The sequence below is a fragment of the Pelophylax lessonae genome (genome assembly GCF_965119305.1).
Source record: "Pelophylax lessonae genome assembly, chromosome: 3".
Lineage (NCBI taxonomy): Eukaryota > Metazoa > Chordata > Amphibia > Anura > Ranidae > Pelophylax > Pelophylax lessonae.
In genome coordinates this window covers 30,861,766-30,885,655 of record NC_138770.1, presented here as the reverse complement: position 1 = coordinate 30,885,655, position 23,890 = coordinate 30,861,766, and the positions used below count along the sequence as shown (strand labels likewise).

General features: G+C 44.0%; 3 protein-coding genes and 1 pseudogene across 4 annotated transcripts in view; 3 read left to right on the top strand and 1 right to left on the bottom strand.

Annotated features, from left to right (window-relative positions):
- The window catches only part of LOC309549890, a 52,274-nt pseudogene extending 43,787 nt beyond the window's left edge, over positions 1 to 8,487 (top strand). Inside the window, exon 5 of the transcript in view lies at positions 7,468 to 8,487. The product of the transcript in view is annotated as an uncharacterized misc_RNA (transcript). The remainder of the gene's footprint in view (positions 1 to 7,467) is intronic.
- Positions 1 to 23,890, bottom strand: part of LOC309550684 (uncharacterized protein) — a 1,024,308-nt gene that overhangs the window by 105,877 nt on the left and 894,541 nt on the right. The window lies entirely within an intron of this gene.
- The window catches only part of LOC309550736 (uncharacterized protein), an 851,482-nt gene that overhangs the window by 249,943 nt on the left and 577,649 nt on the right, over positions 1 to 23,890 (top strand). The window lies entirely within an intron of this gene.
- Positions 1 to 23,890, top strand: part of LOC309550774 (uncharacterized protein) — a 461,615-nt gene that overhangs the window by 389,009 nt on the left and 48,716 nt on the right. The gene's annotated exons all lie outside the window — the stretch shown is intronic.

Below are 23,890 nucleotides of genomic sequence, written 5' to 3'. Positions count from 1 at the left end.
ATCCCCTGGTCACTTTCCTGAGCTGTGTTCCCCATCCTGTATTCCTGTATTTCTCTCTGATAATTTTTGTATCTAGACTGGATTTATGGAGATTCTGGGATTCGGCTGACAAAAAAAATGTGCATGATATAGGCACCTAGGTTATGAGTTTTGGGTCTTCTGCCCCATGCCTGAGTCTAATGTCTTGTTCCAAACAAATGAGGAGGAGATACTGTACACCATATGAAAGGTCCATCTCCAATCCTCAATATAACGTCATGTTCCCAACAATAACATTGTCATAATTTCAATAGCATTATTACTTAGTGATGTTTGGTTGGGTAAGGTTGTATCATTGATCCATGTCAGATCTCTTTTTTTTTTTTTTTCAATTCTTTTATTTATATAAAAGACAACTTCTAGGCATAATAAACAGTAACATTCCTTATAGAACATATGCTGAGACAGTGTATTACAACATGGAAGACAATTCAGTTATAAGGTTGAGATCTACATCGGTCGTAGAATAAGAGGTGTTCTACAATTCCTCTAATGGGAGGAGTTATGCAGGACTAGAAAGTACCCGGAGTTGTCTGTTCCAGTTTTGCATAACGTATAGAAGAAGAAGGAAGAAGTAAGCGAATAAGTAGTGGAAAGAGAGAGGGAAGTAAAAGAAACCTAGAGAGAGGCAGAAGAGGATAAGTAGGTGGGATGAGGGGGGAAGGGGTAAGGAGGTGTGGAAGGGGGGGGGGTGTAGGAGGGTTAGCATTGGTAAAGCTATGGCCCTACATCAGCAATACTTTCCACCAATATTTTAGAGCTCCCCCAAACTCAACATCAGGTCTCTTTAGTATTGCCTCCCTTAATGAAAGAGCAGCCTTCATTAGAGAGGACAAATATATTCCATTGACCCCAGGTTTTGGTATATTGTTCGTGTTGGGGACGTGTCGAGAGAACAAGGTTTTCCATTCTTTTTATTTCTTTGACCTTTTTGAGCCACATGCCAACAGTCAGGGTCTGTGTGTTTTTCCATTTAAGAGGGATGCACATTTTAGCAGCATTTAGAAGGTGACGAATGACAGAACTTTTATAGGTCTGGGACGGGATGTTAGAGGCATGGAGAAGGAGGAGAGCAGGGTCATTGGGGAGCGGTCGGTTTATAAACCTCTGAGACATTTCATGTACTGTCTTCCAGAACTCCGCTAGTTTAGGACACAACCAAAAATCATGTAGGAGTGTCCCCCGGCCCTTCCTGGCATCTCCAGCACTGATCAGTGAGTGTGGGGAAGAATCTGCTCAACCTTGACGGCGTGCGGTACCACCTTGTATGGAGTTTGAAGTTGGTTTGTTGTATTTACGTGCAGATGGATGATGTAAATGTAAATGGAATGATGTGATTTTGTTGGTCTGGATAAAGGTACAGTCTAAATCCCGTTCCCTCTTAGCTAAAAATGGGGGTTAGTAAGTCCCCTGGGGTGTGATCAGTAATGCATAGGTCGTGGATAATACCTGTGTCAGTATTCTGTCTTGAGAGCAATGTTCTTCGAAGGGTGTAAGTTGTGTGTTGCGTTCACTGGGAGGTGGCAATGAGTTTAAGAAATTATGAAGTTGCAATGCCCTTCAGAAATCTAGACGGTAGGGTCCCGAGGAGTCCATGAGGTCTTTGAGTGCAGGCCAACTAGATGATGTTGAAAAATGGGAGGCTTGGAAATAGCCTGACTCCATCAAGGTCCTGAATGTTTTATCTTGGTAGCCCGGGGTAAACTGGGGATTCCCCAGTATGGGTGTCAGTGGCGAATGCGTCGGGAAAAGTGAAAGTTGTGTGAATAATTTAGAGCAGGTTCTTATCATGTGACCTATGAGGGGATGGCGTCTTATGGAGTCTGGTAGTGAATGGTGGCACGATGGAGCTCTATGGGGGGGTATGTCGCATTGGGCCTGTTCTAGTCTGTGCCAAAGCTTGGCTTCACCATGACGACACCAGTCTGAGTCTCCCCAATTGTGTAGCCTGATAGTACTTGCATACGTCCGGCACTGCCATTCGACCTATTTGTTTAAGCAAGAGCAGTCTCCTACATAGCCTACGTCGCTTACATGCCCAGATAAAATCCACTATTAGGGTGTCCTCTTGTTTAAAGTAATGCGAAGGGATGAATATCGGAAGTGCTTGAAAGAGGTATAGGAACTTAGGGAGTATGCAGACTTTAATAATGTTGCATCTTCCAAACCATGAATGGAGACCAGATTTCGATTTATCTTATAGAATGTGGACTTTCTTTAGGAGGGGGAGAAAGTTGAGCGTGAAGATGTGTGAAAATTTGGGTGGTATGAGAGTGGCCAGGTATTTCAGCGCTGAGTTCGTCCATTTTAGCTTAAAATGCAATTGCAGTTGGTGGAGGAGGGGGTTTGATAAGCCTACTCCCATAGCTTCAGATTTAGTAAAGTTGATATTTAGATTGGACAGAGTGCCATATGCCTCAAACTCGTGAAGAAGATTCGGTAGAGAAATTATGGGATTCATGAGGGAAAATACCATGTCTTCTGGATACGCTGATATTTTCTGCTGGGTCACCCCCAACAGTCATGCCTGAGATATCCGGGTGGAGGCGTATTCTACATAAAAAGGATTCTAGTGATAATGCGAAGAGTAAGGGTGACAGAGGGCACCCCTGTCTTGTCCCATTCCTAATTTTGAACTAGTCCGATAAGACACCATTTGCCTTAACCTGGACGGCAGGGGCAGAATAGATCTGTGAGATCCAATTTAGCATGGTGTTGCCGATGCCAACATGTCAAAGTACTGCAAACATAAAATGCCGATATACTCAATCAAAGGCTTTCTCGGTGTCTGTGCTTAGGAGGACACAGGGTGTGCGGGTCTTGGTGATGACATGTAGGAGGTTGAGGACCATGGTTGTGTTATCCTCTGCCTCACGTGTAGGCACAAATCCAACTTGATCCAAATGGATCAGTTGCGTCAGATGTTGTTGGATCCTAGTTGCTAGGATTTTGGTGAACAGTTTAAGATCGACATTTAGCAAGGAAATGGGTCAGTAGCTACTACAGGAGGTGAGATCTTTTCCCTCATTAAGGATGACTGAAATGTGAGCTTGTAAAGTCTCCTTGGGGATATATGTCCCAGAGCCCCATGTATTAAACATGTCACCCATAAACTGTCCAAGTGGCGGCAAGAGTGTTTTATAATATTGTATGGTAAACCCATCCGGTCTCGGGGCCTTCCCCCACTTTGGAACCACCTATGGCCTGTTTTAGTTCAGCCAAGGTGATGGGATCCTCTAGGGATTTACTCTCACTGTTGGTCAACTAGGGCATCTGGAAAGAGAGCAGGTATTCCTCTATATGGGTCTGTTGGGGGTTGGGGGTTGCAAGTTATAGAGCGAGGCATAGAAGGATTTAAATTCTTGTGTGATATGTCTAGGTAATGTGGCTTTTTGACTTGTGCGGGAGATAATAGGTTTCTTCTCGGAGGGATCTAGCCAATAGTCTGCCACACGTATTTCCCGACTCATATGACATTTTTCGACAAATTTGCATGGCTGCCTTAGCTTTGTAAAGTAAAAGGTCATTAATTTGCTTACGTAGAGTCATAGGTTCTACCTCTGAGCAGAGTGACAGAGCGTGTTTGTGATAGGACTCCAACACATGTAAAGCTTGGAGTAAGGAGTCTAGTTGTGCTGTACGCTGTTTTTTGATCCAGGAGCCATGCTTTATGAGCACCCCATGAATCACAGCCTTGTGTGCCTCCCAAATGATTCCAGGGTCAGTATCTGCAATGGTGTTAGTCTGGAAGAAATGGTCTAATTCTTTCGTAACATCTGTCAACGCAGTCTTATCCTGGAGTAGGCTTTCTTTTAGTCTCCACATCTGGGTTCTGGACCTTTGAAAGTATAACAGGGGCATGGTCGGACCATGTAATAGAACTTATTAAAGAGTCACGGATCGCGTGTAGTTGACAATGTGGCATCTAGAAATAGTCTATATGAGAGTATAGTTGGTGAGGTGAGGAATAGAAAGAATAGTCTCGTTCTCTGGGATGCATCAGGCGCCAAACATCTATCAATTGTGCACTATGGAGGGACTTTGCAATACGTTTGCGGACGCCAGGGGGGGGACAGAGGAGGGTCCCAGAGATGTATCCTCCGAAGGAATCAGAGGGATATTAAAATCTCCCCCATTAGTTAGTTGACCGTCAGAGAACTCCAGGAGCTTCTCCATACCTCTAGTAATGAACGCATCCTGCTGGCTGTTGGGAGCATAATAGGTGGTCAAAGTCACTCTGACGTCACCAACATCGCCCTTCAGAAACAGAAATCGGCCATTGGGGTATTTTAGAATATGCGCGCAGTGTCCATGGTACCGTACTAGAAAAAATGATAGAGGCTCCTTTTGATTTAGCCTCCGGGTTAGTAGAGTGCTAGGCCAAGGGGAAAAACCGGTTCTTAAATAGTGGAAGCTTGTCATCCCTGTAGTGGGTCTCCTGTACTAAGGTGATATCAATGTTAGATTGTTTAACAAAATTTGCCTCTTTTCTGGGACGTTAAGTCCCTTAGCATTGATCGAGAGGATCCTGATGTTATCCATGTGTTAAGAAGGGCGAGGGGAAGGTTAGGAAGTGAGGTTAGGAAGAGGTAGGGGAGGGTAAGTAATAGGGGGCAAAGGGGGGGCGGGGGTATGAAGAGAATGGAGATAAAAAGAGGGGAGGCAAAGATGGTATGAGAGAGGAAGAAAGGAAAGTCAGGCAAGCAAAGAATATGAGAGAGTGAAAGAGAAGGGGGAAATCCCACAGAGAGAGGCCTCAATTTACTAAGAGATAGCAAAAAAATGCTAAGACGCTCACCAGCAAGGAGCCGGATGAATGAGCGTGTTGCCTATGTGGGGTTGTGGTTGTAAAGAGTCAAGGGACGGGCCTCGAACCCCCCCCCCCCCCGAGCCTACTTGAATAAATGAAAGGTATATAAGGTGTATCACTGCCCCCTAGAGGACTTCTGAATTTTCACACTTTACGGATTCCCTTGGGTTACCTGTAGCAACTGCTTGCAGAGATCTTAACACTTTATGTTCTTGGCTCACTCAATGATCAGTCTAGGGGTAGTTGTTTTTGTGGTTTTATTTCATATTGGGATAGGAGAAGGGATGAGTGGGATACTCCCAACTGTTGAACTATTCACAATTCAGAGGACTTCTAGCTTGAGAATGTGGCAAGACCACTACTTCATCCTGTCACTGAAGCTGAGGAATGAAGCTGAGGTAAGTGTTCCTATTTGTGTTTCTCTTCAGGGTACTCCCCCAGTACCCCCTTTCTATGCACTTGCTGACACCCGTCCACTGACTACACACTCCGGAGTGGTCCCTTGGCAAGATCTTCTGTAAACACGATACTGTTTTTCCAGATTCTCACAGTGCCCCAACTCCTCCAGTCAGCTCTCCTGGACCTCTGGGTTCAGCCTCACACCACTGGCTCACCAGGCCTGTGACCATCACCCACTGCTGCAGAGGAGGAGCAGCCACCACCCTCCTTCCAGGCCTTTTCTTCCTGCCAAAAGACCTCTACCTCATGTGCCCGTGGCTTTTTATACCCTGCCCCACAATTCATAGAGACAACCCATCTGTGCCAATCCCTGGGGCTGTATCAAAAGCCTGTGTGCTATTGGCCAGGTTTCCTCGAGCATCCAATGTGCCTCCCCATTGGATCAGCTGGGGACACTCCCTTAGACCAGATGAATCACACACTGGGCACACTGAGCAGACCTAACTCACAGATCCTGCTCCCTGATCAGCAGAGTGCAATATAGAATTTACCTGCTGCTCCTCTGATAGGCAGACAGAGCCAAAAACTATACTCAATCTCTAGCACCTAACTAGGAGGGTGCTACATCTTTAAAAGACGTGGATGTCCGGGTAAATTTAAAAAGTTGTGGGGCATGTGATTGGATACCCCTGGCCTTGGTCCACAAGAATTAACACTTCAAAGATTAGTCCTAGGACCACATTGAGGGTACCTTTGACGCTGACAGTGTGTTTGCTGGGTTTGGTGGAGGAAATGGCACCTCTTGGAGCACAAAGAATTTTATTGTCGGTTACTCTGTTCTATACGGGCAAGGCTATTCTTCTACATTGGAGGAAGACCGAAGCGCCATCGGTGGAGTATTGGAAGTCACCAGTGAACACGATGCTGCCATTTTACAAAGCCACATACCTGAATAGAGGATGCGTTATATGGCAGGGTTGGACTGAGAGGCTATCTACTCTTCTCGGAGGTGATTGTGGTCTGCCACCGGTGAAGGTGACGGTCACCTTAGAGGGGTGAGTTGAGGTCCCCTGATACTTAGGGAGGTAACAAATGAAGTCTATGCCTAGCAGACGACAAGCAGTGGTGAGAGGGTGGGGGAGGTTGGGGTATGGACCTGGGTGAGAGTCTGTGTGGGGGAGGCACTGCCGCATTGAGGTTCTCCTGGGAGGTTCTCCTTTTGCATTTTCCTATAAGTATTGTAGTACATGAGCATTGCACTGAGGTTGGGGGGATGGGGAGTTGTTTTGGTTGCCTTGTTTGTTTCTTGTCTGTTTTTTTGTGTTATTTTTACTTCTATGTTTAAAAATCAATAAAAATAATAAAAAAAAGACGAGTCCTAGGAATGAATAAACAGGAGGGAACGGGATAAGGCGCAGGCCAAGGAGATGTTGGGGGAGTGGGTGGAGTCAGTGAGATGTTGGGGGAGTGGGTGGAGTCAGTGATATGTTGGGGGAGTGGGTGGAGTCAGTGGAGGTGGGGAATGGAAACATGTGGGAGTGACTATATATGAAGGTTACGATCGCTGTGTCTATGACTGTACAAAGCGGAAATATTGTGTACCGAATGGAATGGACTTTTCTTTCTTTATAATAAAACTTTTTCTGATTTAAAAGAAAAAAACACTCAGAAAAGATGAGTAGGAAAATGTCAGTGGCCTCCACCTGTAAAACCATTCCTGTTTTGGAGGTCGTCTCATTGTTGCCCATCTAGTGCACCTGTTGGTAACAACCCCCTCTGCTACTTGACCAGATGAATATCCCAGGAGTTTCCCTGACTTGATGCTATACTCTGATTATAAAGTGTTGAGCAGTGTATATGAGTGTGGAAAACTTTTGGTAATTTTTCTTGTCTTCTGACAGACGGACTCTGTGGTGGGAATAGAAGGACATCGGAGGAAGATGTGACTACAGAAGATAATGACATGGCATCTTCTCCAGAAGAAAATCCCGTTCCTCATAATATACATGACAGACCTCACCATTGGAGGAGATCATTGGAATCTCCTGATACTTCACATAGTCCTCTAATATCTGACAGTGCCGACGGGTGCGGGAAACCATCTCATCTCAGGGAATCTTCTTTATACCATACAGGAGAGAATTCATTGTCATGTTCAGAGTGCGGGAAATGTTTTAGTCAAAAAAGATACCTTCTTCAGCACCAGAGAATACACACAGGGGAGCGTCCCTATTCATGTTCAGAGTGTGGGAAATGTTTCACTCACAAAGGAAGTCTTCTTAGCCATCAGAGAATACACATGGGTGAGCGTCCCTATTTATGTTCAGAGTGCGGAAAATGTTTTATTCAGAAAAAAGGCCTTCTTAGCCATCAAAGAATACACACAGGTGAGCTTCCCTATTCATGTTCAGAGTGCGGGAAATGTTTTAATCATAAAAGAAGCCTTCTTAGCCATCGGAGAATACACACAGATGAGTGTACCTATTCATGTTCAGAGTGCGGAAAATGTTTTAATGAAAAAGGAAGCCTTCTTAGCCATCAGAGAATACACACAGGTGAGCTTCCCTATTCATGTTCAGAGTGCGGGAAATGTTTTAATCATAAAAGAAGCCTTCTTAGCCATCGGAGAATACACACAGGTGAGCGTACCTATTCATGTTCAGAGTGCGGGAAATGTTTTAATGAGAAAGGAAGCCTTCTTAGACATCAGAGAATACACACAGGTGTGCGTCCCTATTCATGTTCAGAGTGCGGGAAAAGTTTTAGTAATAAAGAACACCTTCTTAGCCATCAGAGAATACACACAGGTGAGCGTCCCTATTCATGTTCAGAGTGCGGGAAATGTTTTATTCGTAAAGGACACCTTCTTAGGCATCAGAGAATACACACAGGTGAGCTTCCCTATTCATGTTCAGAGTGCGGGAAATGTTTTAGTCGAAAAGGAAGCCTTCTTAAGCATCAGAGAATACACACAGGAGAGCTTGCCTATTCATGTCCAGAGTGCGGGAAATGTTTTAATAATAAAGGAAACCTACTTAGCCATCAGAGAATACACACAGGTGAGCGTCCCTATTCATGTTCACAGTGCGGGAAATGTTTTAATCATAAAGGAAACCTTCTTAAGCATCAGAAAATACACAGGTGATCCTCCCTATTCATGTTCAGAGTGTGGGAAATGTTTTGCACTTAAATGTTTACTTGTTACACACCAGAAAGTTCATATAGGAGAATATCTCTAATCTTGTGCAGAGTGCGGGAAATGTTTTACTAAGGAAGAACACCTACTTACACACAGCTGAGCGCCCTTTTTAATGTTACGAGTGCGGGAAATGTTTTCCAAACAAAGGTTTATTCCTTAGAAACCAGAAAGTTCATACGGGTGAGCATCCTATTTCATGTTCAGAGTGCGGGAAATGTTTCACTCCTTATGTACATTTCAATCGGCAAAGAATTCACACTTATATTAGAGGCTCAGTTTCCATGTTCAGAGTACGGGAAAGTGTAAAAATAAAGGAAATATAATGAAACATCAGAGTACGCCCCCTGCTGGTACCACGGGAAATGGATGCTGGATTGTAACGGGTGGAACTGTTTAGTCTATAAACAAATGTGAAACCACCACAGTGCACTCGGGGTTGGTTTACACCCACATCGCCCTCTGACCCGCTGTGGGGTTGGCAGGCAGCTGGGAGCCCTTATGTTAACCCTTTTATCTTCCTTTTTATTGGTTGCTTCATGTTGTTGCTCCTTTAGATTTATTGAAGTAGCCGGCTTTTTATTGGTCCAACCAATGTATGATTATTAATACATTTGACACATTTGTTAATTCTATTATAAAAGATTTAAGCTTTATTTTATTCATATCATTACTGTGTGGTAATCGCTTATTCTGATCTTGTCCAATAAAAACTCTTCGTACAATATTCTGTGCCGAGTCTTCTTTTTTACCAATGATTAGATGATCGGTGATTGGAATGTGATCAGTTGATAGAGAGTCATCCATTGGGGTTTTATTAGTGAGATGGAGAGTGGAGAAGGCACCACATTGACAGCCATTGGAGGTCCTTTCTAAAGCCCTAAACTTTTTGGCAACCTGTCTATGACATTAGTCTTCCAAACTCTATCTCACTGAGCTAAGGCCAGAAGAGTTCTAGGAGTTCTTCTCTGTCCACAGTTCCCAAACCAAAAGGAGACATCCACCACATCTTCAATCTTAAGGTCCAAATGTCCTCAGCTGGGTCCAGGAGTTCCCCATGCAATCCACCAGGTCATAGCCTCTCTCTTTATCAGGGAGACTTTTTGTTTTGACCACCCCATGTGCTGTACGTCAGCTGCATTTCCGGGTCTGGGGCATGCACACGTGCCACCAGCGCCCAGCGGGAGCCAATCAGCAGGTCTGGCGGACACAATGTCCGTTGCCACCCAGCAGTCGTTCCCGAGAGAGGCAGAACACTGGTCTGCCAATGTAAACAAGGGAGATCACCGTTCTGTGTTCCCCCTTAAAAATAATATTTTGCCGTATGTGACTAAAGTGTTCGGGTTTGGCTTCAAGAAAAGGCAAGAAAACTAGGAACACGGATCTCTGCCTTCCCACAGTTATAGCACCTCCCCCACAGTGAGTAAGCCCTCCATAGGAACACATTTAACCCTTTGATTGCCTCTGATGTTATTCCCTTCCCTGCCAGTGTCATTAGTACAGTGACAGTGCATATTTTTTTAGCACTGATCACTGTATTGGTGTCACTGGTCCCCAACAAGAGTATCACTTAGCTGTCTGATTTGTCCACCGCAATGTCACAGTCACGCTATAAGTCGCTGATTGCCGCCAGTACTAGAAAAAATTAAAGAAATTTTAATTCTATAAAAATATCCCACCGTTTTCATACACAATAACTTTTGTGCAAACCAATCAATAAACACTTATTGGGATTTTTTATTTACCAAAAATATTTAGTAGAACACATATTGGCCTAAACTGATGAAGAAATTTGATTTTTCAAATTTTTTTTATTGGATGTTTAATGGCAGAAAGTAAAAAATATATTTTTTTTTTTTCAAAATCATTCGTCTTTTCTTGTTTATAGCACAAAAAATGAAAACCGCAGAGGTGATCAAATACCACCAAAAGAAAGCTCTATTTGTGGGGAAAAGGACATCAATTCTATTGGGTACAGCGTTGCACGACCACGCAATTTTCAGTTAAAGTAATGCAGTGCCGAATCGTTGGTGACAATGGGAGAAATTCTGCCTTATCATTGATTTCAGTGGGAGAAATCGTGCCCCAAGGGCCAGATAAAAGCAAGCAAAGGGAATCTGGCCCCTGGGCTGCAGTTAGGAGTAGGGATCGACCGATTATCGGCAACAACAATATATTGGGGGCTGATGTGCACTTTCCCCGATATATTGGAATCGGCCCCGGCGGTTACCGATATTGCCGTGACGTCATCGCGTATGTTGCGCCACGCGACTCCACGCATTGGGAGTCTGGGATAGCTTCTGCGGCCTTCTTAAGTGTCAGACCTCAGTTGCATGGCAAACACCCTCCAACTGGTGGTAAATGATGGTCTGTCAAACCAGAAAGCTTTGCTGGACATTATTACCATGCTGAAGAAGTGTGCAGGCCATTTCCACCATTCTATTCTTGCCAAGCCGCGACTGAGGTGCATTCAGGAAGACCTTGGCCTACCCAAAAACAACCTGATACAGGCTGTTCCAACACAATGGAACTCAACACTACACGTTACAGAGGATGCTGGAGCAGAAGCGAGCTCTCACCATATATTCTGGTGAATATGGACTTGGAGGACATTCTTGCCCTACTGCAGATCAGTGGGACATAGTAGCCAACAATATAGAGATGTTCGTACCCATTGAGGAAGTGACACTGGAGGTGAGTCATTACGACTCATCTGTTTCCTCTGTCCTCCCATGTGTGAGAGTCCTGAAGATGCTTCTTCAACAGAATGAAGGACCCAACACACGTGGCATCAAAGCATGTAGGCAGGCCATGAGGGACAGCCTCGCCAAAAGGTTTGGAAGCATGAGGAGAAAAAAACTGTTGTGCTTGCATGTCTTTTGGATCCTCGATACAAGAACCATCCTTTCTCTTCTGATGATGTATTGGCCAAGGCAAAGCAATGGAGAAAAATGTCCTAAAAGACAACGGACAGAAGAGAAAATTCATCGTGGTCAAATAGATGAAATGTTTAGCGTTTTATTGTGGCCTCGTGTAGAGGATTTATCAGAATCAGCAATAATGAGCCTGGATGATGAACTTCATCTCTATTTGAAGGAACCAGTAGTTGACAGAAGAAGTGATTCTCTTCAGTGGTGGAAAGAAAATGAGGCACGCTACAAAAGACTTGCTTCTCATGCTAGAAGATACCTTTCTTCTCCTCCTTCCTCAGTACCAAGTGAGCGTGTTTTTAGTGAAGTGGCAGCAATTTATGAAAAGAAAAGAAGCCGTTTAACTGGTGAACATGCCGAAATGTTATGCTTTCTGCACTAGAATATTGTTCTACTTAACTGGGAGTATTGATTTGAAAGTGTAGTAGTAGTGTCTGTCCACCAGTCCACTGAGTCCGTCCAATCCACTGTCTAACGTGTGTCTATCTATTTGTTTCTAGCAGTTTTGCACTGACTGCGCTGTGCTGCAGTCAGTGCAAAAGTGCTAGAAAAAAAATATAGACATAGTAGACAGTAGATTGGAGTCAGTGCCAGTAGATTACTGCTGCAGTGGAACGCCACTCATTGCTGCAATAATTTTAAATCCCTATTGCATTATAGTGAGTGCCCTACTGCAGCGGTAGTCACTGACTACAGTCCAATCCACTGTGTAGCTGTTGCCTTGCTTTTCTTCTACCAGTATTGCACTGACTGCAGTAGTTGCAGTGAGTGCCATACTGCAGATAGTCCTCCACTGACTCCAGTCCAATCCACTGTGACATGTCTAGCTCTTGCCTTGCTCTTTTTATAGCAGTTGTGCAGTGTGTGTGTATTCATTGTATAGCTGTTGTTGTTGCCTAGCTTTTTTTCTAGCAGTTTTGCACTGACTGCACTGCAGTAGTGAATTAAACATTTTGCAGTAAGTGAGTCCACTACTGCAGCACTTTATTATGCATTAATGCATCAATAAGATGATGTGAAATGCAAATGTCCTTGCAATTTAAGTTTTCCTATCCGTTCTTATGCAGTTAAGGTGTGAAGAACGAGCACTTAATGTTAATCTTTGTTTATTAACATTTTTAACCGTTGTGTTATTTTGGCAAAATTTTACATGTGTGAAAATATCGGCCGATACCGATATGCAATCGGTGAAATATCGGTATCGGCAATGAAAACCGATATCGGTCGATCACTAATTTTTATACAAGAGACCCATTTCCGCTCAGACACTATTCCAAGACTCACGAACAAAACATTTCCTACAGTGGTCCATGCCACAAACCTGCATTCTAAAACCAAGGGGGTGTCCATCTTGCAATCTAAGCACATTCCTTTTACGATTTCAGACTCACTTATGGGACCTGAGGGGCGATATGTTTTCTTAAAGGGCACGTATGCATCCCGACCAATGACCCTTGTGAACATATATTGCACCAATGAACATCAAGTCTCCTTTTTCAGGAAACTATGTTGTTAATCGATTTTCAGGAGGGCATGCTGATCTTGGGAGGAGACTTCAATGTCTCCCCTCTCCCCTGTAGTCGATACCTCCTCAGGCAGCACAACTCTACCTTATCGAGCCCTGCAACAAATTAGAAACCTAAATGCACAAGCTCTCCCTCCATGACACTTGGCGTACGCCTAATCCCAGTGGGAGGGACTACACTCACTTTTCCGCACCCCATCAGAAGTACTCAAGGATTGATTATTTCTTTTTGTCTCAACCAGATCTGTCAAGCCTTACCCAAGCCACAATAGAACCTATGGTTCTTTCTGATCACCACCCAATCACCATGACACTTAAATTCCCAGAAACAAATACCACTACTAAAATATGGAGACTTAACCCCTCTCACTTAAAAGACCCAAAAGACATGAATCACATCTCAACTTGCTTAATAAACTACTTCAAAGAAAATCATACCCCGGACTCGTCTGTGGTTCTAATATGGGAAGCACATAAATGTGTGGTGAGAGGTGAACTCCTCTCTATATTAGCTGCGGCAAAAAAATGAAAAACAGAAATTGATTCAGTCACTAACAGACCACATTTGAATGTTGGAAAAGGTTCATAAAAAACACGAGATCAAAATACCCTTAGAGACCTGGAGCATACACTCTTGGTGGGGGAACTAGGTAAATAGACTCGCCGCCGTTATATACTTAATCAGAAAATATTCCATGAACAGGGTAATAAAAGCGGAAAGCTACTTACCAGAGCTGTACGTAGCTCGTGAAGGAGTACTAGTATACATCACCTTCAGGATAGACTAGGTAACACTCTCACCAAAAATGAGGACATAACCAAACAATTCAAACTGTACAACCTTGACTCTTCTTAGCCTTTGAGTTAGAGACTGCCCTGAAACAAATGAAACCTGGTAAAAGTCCCGGCCCCGATGGACTCACGGTTCAATACTACAAATGCTTCTCAAATATCCTTCTTCCCCAGCTATTTAATACACTTGATTCACTGCTGGACACTCCAACCCTCCTAGACCACCTCCTCAAAGCGCATATTATGGTAATACGGTAATAATTACATACCTAAGGAAAACAAGGACCCCCTACTTACATCCAATTACAGACCAATTTTGCTTTACTCTACGCTAAAATGTTAGCCAACAGAGTGCTCCCTATTCTTCCATACCTGATCTCCTTAGACCAAGTAGGTTTCATGTCAGGCAGAGAAGCCAGAGACAATACGATCAAGACCCTGAATCTACATCATTGGCTCACTTCCTCTAATCTACAGGGCTTCTTTCTCTCGCTTGACGCTGAGAAGGCGTTCGACAGGGTTGCATGGGATTACATGGCAGCAATGCTTTGATCAATGGGACGGTGTGCTAGTATTCTAGTATGTTCTACCCCGTCCGCCAGAGTGAGAGCTAATGGCCACCTGTCAGACACTTTCCATATCACCAATGGGACGAGGCAGGGTTGTCCCCTCTCCACCTTGGTGTTCATAATGACTTTAGAACCTTTCTTAAACAGACTCCGGGCCAACGTGAATATTAGGGGCATTACGGTAAGAGACAGAGAATACAAAGTGGCGGCTTTTGCCGATGATGTACTTCTTTCTTTTCGTACATCACGGGACACAGAGCAATAAATCATAACATATGGGTTATATAGCCAACTATAGGTGAATGACACTGGCAACCAATCAGGATTGAATACCCACTATAAAACCCCTCCTGTACAGGAAGTACCTCAGTTTTTTTCGCCATTGTCTAAAAGGTGAAGGTCGCTGGGGAGAGTTGCTCCACATGTTTGTTATGTTTCAAATAAGAAGAAGATTTTGTTATCATACCCCAAACAAAGATCACTGGATCTAAGGGGTTAGCTATCGGATCCATCTAAAACAGTTAATGGACTTAAAAGAAGGTACCCGAGCCATCCTCGCTGTCCTTTTTAGGCACTGGACCCTGGGATACAGACCCTTGGAATACCAAACCCCAAAGGCGCTCTGTGCAGGGTGCTCTACAGGTCCAAGGCCATGGTCCCTCTTATTTAGAGGACCCAGTCCTTGAAGGTCTTTAAGCCCATGCTCACCGTGAAGAGTGAAGATTGGATTCTTGCTTATAGCAGTGTCCTGCAGCAGGACTGGTGAGTCCATTTTAAACATTTACACAGCAAATAAAAACCTTAAATGGTTAAAAAATTGCAAAACTGTAAATATTTTATGTTCCCGTTAATACGATTACAGAGACTTGTGCCAAGTGTATTTCTCCTTGTATTTACATTGTAGCAGGTTTATGCAAAGTATGTTTAAATGGAATCTTTGCATTTAAATACAGGCGTACGCCGTGTGGTGGGCATGTTCTAATGCAATTTGGCGTGCACGTGGACGCCATGCACCACGCCGCACATACATAAAAGAGCACGTTCTGCAAGGAACTGTTTCCAACACAATAGCCTCTGCCAGGCTGAAAGGGGACACAGAGCAGCAGCAGCTGGGTTACGTGAGTCAGTGTGGGTTTATGTTACTGGCAGTAATAGGTCCTGTATCTTAGGTAATCAGTGTTGTGTGCATTAGGCTGAATAAGCTTAGCACAGACCTTGAGTACACTTTAACCACTTTAACACTAGCCACTGTGCTGCTACTGTGGCACAGTGGCTCATTATCGTCTAGCGACGTAGACCTACGTTGCTAGACTCCTCCCCTGTAGGCGGCGCTCGCTCACCGCCGGAGGCGCGCTCCCGCTGTTTTCATTCACAGCGGGAGTCGGGCTAGGGGAGGAGCGGCGGCGATCGCCGCTGCTCTGCCCCGATCGTCGGGGAATCCAGTTTGGAGATCCGCCCGCCTGTGTAAACAGAGCGGGCGGATCTCCTAAGTGACAGGGAGTGACAGATCGGAGTGTTCAGCATAGCTGAACATCCGATCTGTCCCTGGCTCACTCAGTCACCTCCCCCCCCCACACGTTAGTAAGCACCAGGCATACATTAACCCCTCCCTCTCCAATAAAATTAACCCCTTCCCTGCCAGTGTCACTTTTACAGTAACAGTGCATATTTATAGCACTGATTACTGCAGTAATGTCACTGGTACCCCCAAAAGTGTCAAAAATGTCAGTCAAGGGTCCGATCTGTCCGCCGCAATGTCACAGCCCCGCAAAAAAAATCACAGATCGCCGCCATTACTCGTTAAAAAAAAAAAACACCAAAAATGACAGAAATCTTTCCCTTAGTTAGTAAACGTAATAACTTTTGCGCAAACCAATCAAAATACGCTTATTGCGATTTTTTTTTTTACCAAACATATGTAGCAGAAAACAAATTGGCCAAAAATTTTAAAAAAAATTGGTTTTTACATCTTTTTTGGGGGGAATTTCATATAAAAAAATGTTAAAAATATTGTTATTTTTTCAAAATAAATGCTCTTTTTTTCTTTATAGCGCAAAAAGTAAAAATCGCACAGGTGATCAAATACCACCAAAAGAAAGCTCTATTTGTGGGAAAAAAAGGACGTAAATTTAGTTTGGGTACGGCGTCGCATGACCGCGCAATTGTCAGTTAAAGTCGCACAGTGCCGAATCGCAAAAAGTGGCCCAGACGTAAGACAGCAAAATGCTCTAGTGGTAAAGTGGTAAAAGGTAGTACCTCAAGTTTGTCTTGCTATAAAGCAATGTCTGCCAGAAAAAGGGCTGGAGGGAGCATAGTTGGAAAGGGCACTGTGATGCCACCGTCAGGCCCTGAAGGTCCTAGTCATGTTTCCACTATGTCTACTCCTCCTGAGAAGCCAGAGGCATCTTGCCAATCTGAGTCATTACAGTTGTCAGGCATAGTAGCTATGTCATGTACTTCTCCCACAGCCTATGTGACCAAGGATGATTTTGCATCGGCATTTGCCAGCCTAGAGGGTAGGATTGCTGACATAATTGCAGCACCACATGGAGGAAAGAAGCAGGTTAGATCCCCCTCTCCTGAGCCGCCCCCTGAATCAGTTCAGGATTGGGCAGAGGATGTGGAAGATGTAGCTGAGGGTGACCCTATAGAAGGTCAAGCTGAAACTTCCACTTCCAAGGAGTCGTAGTCAGAGGAATCTCTATCAGCTTCTCAATCCCAGAGATTGTTTTTTCAGTGTCTTGCTGAGATTGTCCAGGCTGTGTTTAAACTCCTGCCCTTAGAGACTACTGAAACCTCTTTTTCCTCCCTCGGCTCATTGCGCCCTACTCAGAGTCCTCGGTCATTTCCCATGCATCCACTCTTGGAGCAAGAAGTATATAATGACTGGGATCATCCAGATAGGATATTTGTTCCTCCTAAAAGGTTTTCATTGTTATATCCTATAGAGGATACATTTTATAAGAGATGGAAAATTCCCACTGTGGAAGCAGCCATTTCTTCGGTTAACAAGAATTTAACCTGTCCTGTGGATAATGCCCAGATATTAAAAGATCCAGCAGATAAAAAGTTGGAATCTTTATTTAAAGCCTCCTTTGTGGTTGCAGGTTTTGCAGTAGCAGCCATATGAGTGTGTCAGTCTTTGAAAGAACGCATAAAGCAAGTGGCCAAGACAGTTCCTTCTCAAGGAGAGTCTGTGGAAGATCTTTCAGATCTACCTCACACTTTGTGTTTCGCAGTAGATGCTCTTATGAACTCCATAAGACAAATGTCACGGTTTGCTCTGATGACAATGCATATGCGCAGAATCCTTTGGTTAAAGAGCTGGTCTGTGGAATTACCATGTAAAAAAATTACTGACTAGCTTCCCCTTTCAGGGAGAACGCCTTTTTGGTGATCTGGATAAGTATATCCATAAGATCTCCGGGGTGAAGAGTATGTTGCTACCTTTAAAGAGGAGGAGCAGGCGTCCTTCCTTTAAGATCCCCAGCACACATAATACAGTGCTCTCCCTGTAATGCTTGTTTGTTATTCTTTCTATGAAAAACTAATAAAACTTTTAATTAAAACACTGACTCTAGAACTGTAGTTTTCTTTCATTCGGCAGACATTTAATCTAAAGCAGGAGGCCGGACTAAATGCAGATCATTGCTATCAAATGAAGCAGACAAGATTGTCCAACTTGTAGAATTATTCTTTAGGTTAGAATCAATATTCTTCACCCAAACTTTCAATGCATTGAAAGAGAGGCAAGGGTTAAGGCAGGTTCACAGGCTACAACTGCAGACAGATATACTCCTTCGGAACAAGTCCAATACATAAAGTTACCACCAGAAGACCCTAAACCCCCCAAAGGACCCACCTAATCATCATTAATGAGTATACCACTGAAGGACACAGCATCCCCCAATGGCAACTCCATGTACAAAGTATATGGCTAAGCTCATGAAGGCCACGTCAACCAAATAGGTGACTCATTATACTGGAAAACCTCTTCCTCTTCACAAGTGCCTAATCTGACATCCTGCAGTACAGGTAGAAGTGTTCTGGTTGGGGTTTGAACTGAACAACCCAGTGCTGCAAGGTGATGACCACTAAGACATTCCGCTGCTCTGTCCTTCTGTTTAATTTGCACCACTCTTCTAGCATGAGCTTCTAGCTTAAACATCATAGGGAAAAAAGGCAACGCACTCTTTTGGAAGTGCTAAAAATACTTGCATTGCAGTTATCTCTGCAGGAAGGGAGGTACAAAAACCTGCTTATTGACCATCCTCATCTTCCTTTTAGGAATTGTTTGAAGAGGGTTAAATTGGTCAGTTGACTGGTCCTGCAAGGGAAAAGCTTGACATTGTCAGAGTTGAGACTCCTTGCACAGGGAGAGATGTAACAGACTCCTTTAGAGTGTCTTGACTACCTGTGGCAACCTGTTGGTAGGGGTCATCTTCCTCCCTGGATGCCTGAACAAAGCAGGAAATTTATACCGGGTTTTGCCTGTCAAGCACCAAAGGCCCAGTCTACGGTGTGCATAATACATGCAGATCTGGAGAGGCTTAATAGAAAGTGTCCATTAGTCAGCTTCCCATACACCAGCTTTATGAGGCCTGCAGATGGGCTGACAATCCAGGAACAGTATCAGTAAGGAAGATGCTGCCCCCTCCAGCTATAACCTGCATAGAGCAGCCACAGCATAGAGGGAGTAGGCTGCAGCGGCACAAGGACCTGTCACAGTAAGAAATAAATCCATGATAAACAGACACGGTGCATAGGAGAACTCCATATTGTTAGAAAAAAAATATTATAACATATATAATTGCTACTCTAGCTATGAATAAAAAAATAATTCAAACTACGGCTGCTAAAGTCTCCTAAGCTGCCATAAAAGACAGTGTAACAGTTGTTTCTGTTTGCTAGGTGAGAAAAACCTGTAAGGGGTTAATTACTGCTGACACTGCAGCTTCTCACATCAGAGCACCATCCCAGCAGGTGAATAATCAAACAGACCCTGCCATACAGATGTAGAGCCCTCCTAGGTAGGTGCTAGAATGAGTGGATATAGTTTTTTGTTTCTCTGCCTAACAGGGACACAGCTCATGCTGTCTTGATGATTCATACTGATCCAATAGCCATGGAGTATATTGGACGGTGGGTGGAAACCTGGCAGATGAGAGCATGAATGTCTGTACAGCCCTGGCCAATTAGAAGGGGATGTGCCCCAAGGCCTGCTGGGTACCTGCGTTTATATCTGAAGAGCACATGGGCTCGTAGTCCAGTCCAGTCTACCTCTAGGGAGAGAGGTCTAAGTGGGGAGGGGGCTGCTGCCTCTCCCTTGAAGAGGCTGCCATGCGGCCTTGGGTGGGCGACCTGAGGGCCTAAAACATTGAAGTTGTAACCCATTGGTCCTTACGATAGATAAAATATATATATATCTTTTAATGGTTTTTAAAATTATTCGTTTAATTGTCTAGAAATCCATTGGTTGGGTTTAAAATTCCGGAACAGCGTGGTTCCCTAGTTTTACTACCATACCTAAAGCATGGTCTCAGATAGTTTGCAATGAGCCACACAGCCATGAGTTTGTCATGAATCTGTGATCGTCAGTGAACGGTGACATCAGTTCACGCAACCTGGAGGGTATGCCTTCTCTGAATAGTCCACCTTCGGGTCAATCTCCAAAAGAGGGTGCACTTGTACACCTAGATATTCTTCTAGGTTATTAACTACTCTATTCACATTGATTTTAATTGTCTTCTCTATACTGTAACCATATAAAGTATCTATTTAGATACACAGTGTAGCATATTAATATACGTGTGAGCAATTTGCGTGTTTGTTTATTGGTTTGGCTGTACTTACAAGCTGGACCCTAGATTAAATCAGACGAGGGTCCTATTAAATCCATGTGCACATTGCATAGATGTGATGTTGCGTATGTGTGTGGGTGCGTATGTGCAAGTGCCGGCCAGCCCCTTGCGGGCTATGTACGTGGTTGGTCATGTGCGCTCACGCACATATACAACAGGATTGCACTGTAATTAACAGTAAAATGAAGCAAAACATACACGCGGATAAAGATATAAAAATATAAAAATATAAATAAAAATAAATATAATTCCCCAGATTCCATCAAAAAATATGTAGTGGCCCAATATGGTCCCCCATTGAATATATAGAAGGGTGGAGGTTTCCTAATTAGAGACAGTGACAGCATTGAGGTCACAATACAGGAATAAATAGGAAGGAGCATAGTGGGATGTGATGCGGCACATTGGGGGGCGTTGCCGGCGTGTGTCAGGCTAATACACAGGTGGAGAGAGTTGCCCTGGAGACGGACCGCCCCGCTGTACGCAGCTTCCCTGGATATAGGAAGTGACGTCGGCGGAAGTGACGACGAGTGGAACGCATGACGCAACAACCCGGAAGTAGGGTAGCGGCTTGCGTTCCACGGAGCCGGTGATCGGTGCATTATGACCGATCGGCCCCACGCTCCGTTACTGCCTGTGCCCCACCTGTCCAATGAAGCAGGCTAGGGGCACAGAGTGTATGAGTAACATCCTACCCCCGCTCTCATCCAAAACACAAACACAATCCCCCCCCAGTATGATAGAACCAATATGGGGCAAGAATGGAAAGCAGGAGGTCCATCATCATTATTATCATGAAGAAGACAAGCGTTCAGGCCGGACCAGATATAGCAGACAATAAAGGTAATAAAAAGAAAAAAAGTGTGGGGGGACTACCAAATAATGCCTGCATCAGCTGCTCTATATAGTCAGTCCAGGGAGCGTCTGCAATGCCTGTGAGTGTACTGAGAAAGTATATATATATATAATAATTTTTTTACGTATTTTTTACTTAAATATCTGTTTATGGTGGTTTTTATCTGGATTTTGTTTTGCACTGTTTTTAAGCTCATGTTTTTATTCCACGTATATACATTATTACTATTATTTTAGCATTTGTATTGTTTTTTTATATGATTGATGTATGCCACTGTATATTACCAAGAGAGTGGGTGGTGCTCCAGCCACTCCCCCGGGGGAGGAGACACTCCCACCTGGGGGTAGTGACTGGGCCGCTACCTCACTACACCATTATTTAAACCAAAGAGACAGTCATGGCACAGTGACTCTGAGGAAGAGGCTAGGCCTCGAAACGCGTCAGTCATCTCATCATGGACAATTATATGGACTAAACACGGACTCTCGAGCAATTCAGCTTGATACGCCTTACTTACATCTATGTCTGTGAGTAGCCATTTTTATGCTATTTAATAAAGCCTTATATTGAGGATAATGCGCTAGGTCGGTGCGCCCTTTTTTGTTCTTTTTTGCTTTTAGTACCGGTGGACTACCCCAGTCCGTTAAGGGCAGCAAGACTTGAGCCATCTGAGAAGCCAGTTGTCAATCCCGCGTAGTGTGTGGTCGAGGGGTCTGGATACCAAGCGCAGGAGAAGGGTGGTTACACCTTATTGTTTTTTGGTCCTTACGAGGGCTGACTGAGGGAGGATATCTGCGGATCCTGTCTGGTACTACTGAGGAAGGATGGTGTGTGGGCTCCAAGAGCCTTGCGAGTATAGATCCCCCCCCCCCCACACACACAGGGGATCCTTGGGACTTGTGCTGTTAGATCTACCTCTAGGTGATAGAAGTCAGTTACTGGGTGCAAGCTAAAGGAGACACTGGCTAGTGTCTTGAAGAGGCAAGGTTCACTGAGTTCCTTCAGCTACAAAGGGACTTGTTCATCCCATACAGGTGCTTTATGGTCCTGCAGATGATCTGCGATACAATTCTATTGAGAGAGTTGTCCTCACCTGTGAATAGTTATTTGGAGTATCCTACTAAATCCCTTCTCTTATCCAAAAAAATGTGAAACTACAAATGTTGACAAGGAACCACTGTCATATGTGTGGACTTTAAGGGCACAGCATGAGACAGATAACAACTACATGGATTTATCCTAAAATAACATTTATTGATTTATCTAAAACCAGATCTCAATAAAATGAGGAAACTGACCCCAAACTGAGCTCAGCTCGTACACAGGAGATCAATGTCTCCTACTAATTTCACTCATGTACATCATACATATATAAGGATAAGTTGGTATATATCATAAGGTTCGTGTAGGTATAGATATTTCCTCTCTTCACTGGTCTACGTGTTTTGCACAAGGCTTCTTCAGGACTATGAAGATGTACAAACAGTTTTCTCTTATAAACTGACTTGATATTAGTGTGTCATAAACATAGAACATAATCTGTATTTATGTACATCATAATAAATACAAACACGGCTTACTAGCACACGGCCTTCCTTCCAACCTCCAACAAATTAACCCGACCTGGGGCGGACACAGGGAGAAAATTGGACCAAAATGTGTTGTATATATCTGTCCTGATGATCCTAGGTACATGATAAAATATATATGTGTAGTAGTGTGAGGAGTAATTACATTCTCTATTCTATATCTATTCATACAGAAAGAAGGAAGGATAATCACCTTATGAGGATAGCAGGTTGGTATACACCGGATGGAGTGTATACTCCCATAATATGTGCATGTCTTTCTCTATAGGGGTCACCTAGGTATATGATCAAAGCCCATCTTGTTTATGACTCATAGTTAGTGTACTCTTATCTTTAATAATGTAGGTTTCAGCCTACCTGTAGGTTAGGTATATATCTTGGATATACTTAGCGCCCCTTACCTATGTAAGAAATGTCAAATGGAGGAGGAGCCTGCAGTAGGTTTTTTTTAATAAGGGATTTTTTAAGAATTGTGTGTGTTTTTATTGCTTTTTGACACTTTTTTGGTGAATAGGTACGGGTAATATGTTCCAGATACTCATTCACATGGGGGGGGGGGGGTAGGTGGGATCTTGGGGCCCCGTTTGTAAAAGGGGCTTTCAGATTACGACAAGTCCCCTGCCTGCAGACCCCCACAACCACAGGCCACGGTTGTGGGGAAGAGGCCCTTGTCTCCATCAACATGGTGACAAGGTGCTTTAGGGTGGGGGGGCAGAGCTTCCCCAAAGCACCCACCCACCTATGTTGGAGGACATGTGGCCTGGTATTGTTAAGGAGGGGGGCCTGACTCGCCCCTCCCACTTTCCTGACATGCTGGGATAAAGGGTCTGGTATGGATTTTTTTGGCCCCCGAAGGGCCTGGTATGGACTGGGGGGAGGGGGAGCACGCTGTTTTTTTTCTATTGCCGGGCAATGCCAGCATTCTTTTCTTCCCTTTCATCTGTAAGTGGGGAAGCCCGCTGACAGCTGATGAGTCATGGTTGGTAAGGATGCGGGCGGCCGGCTTCTCGGCTTGCTCTTTAACAACCAGCTATTTCTTCACACAGAATTTGCATAGGTCGATCGTTTTTTTGACTGATCCAAATTCGAATCGGTCTGAAAAGTTGGAATTCGTTAGAAAATGAATAAACAAAACAAATTTTAACAGATTTCAACGAAATTCATTACAATTTCATTTGGAGATTTGGATACATCCGAATCTAGGAATAACCAAAAATTTGTCGGAATTTGTATTCGCACCGAAACGAATTTCACGTGTCTAACACTTAATGGCCACCCGCTAACAGCTGGGCTCCCAGCCAATGCAAATGGTTGCCAATGGCAG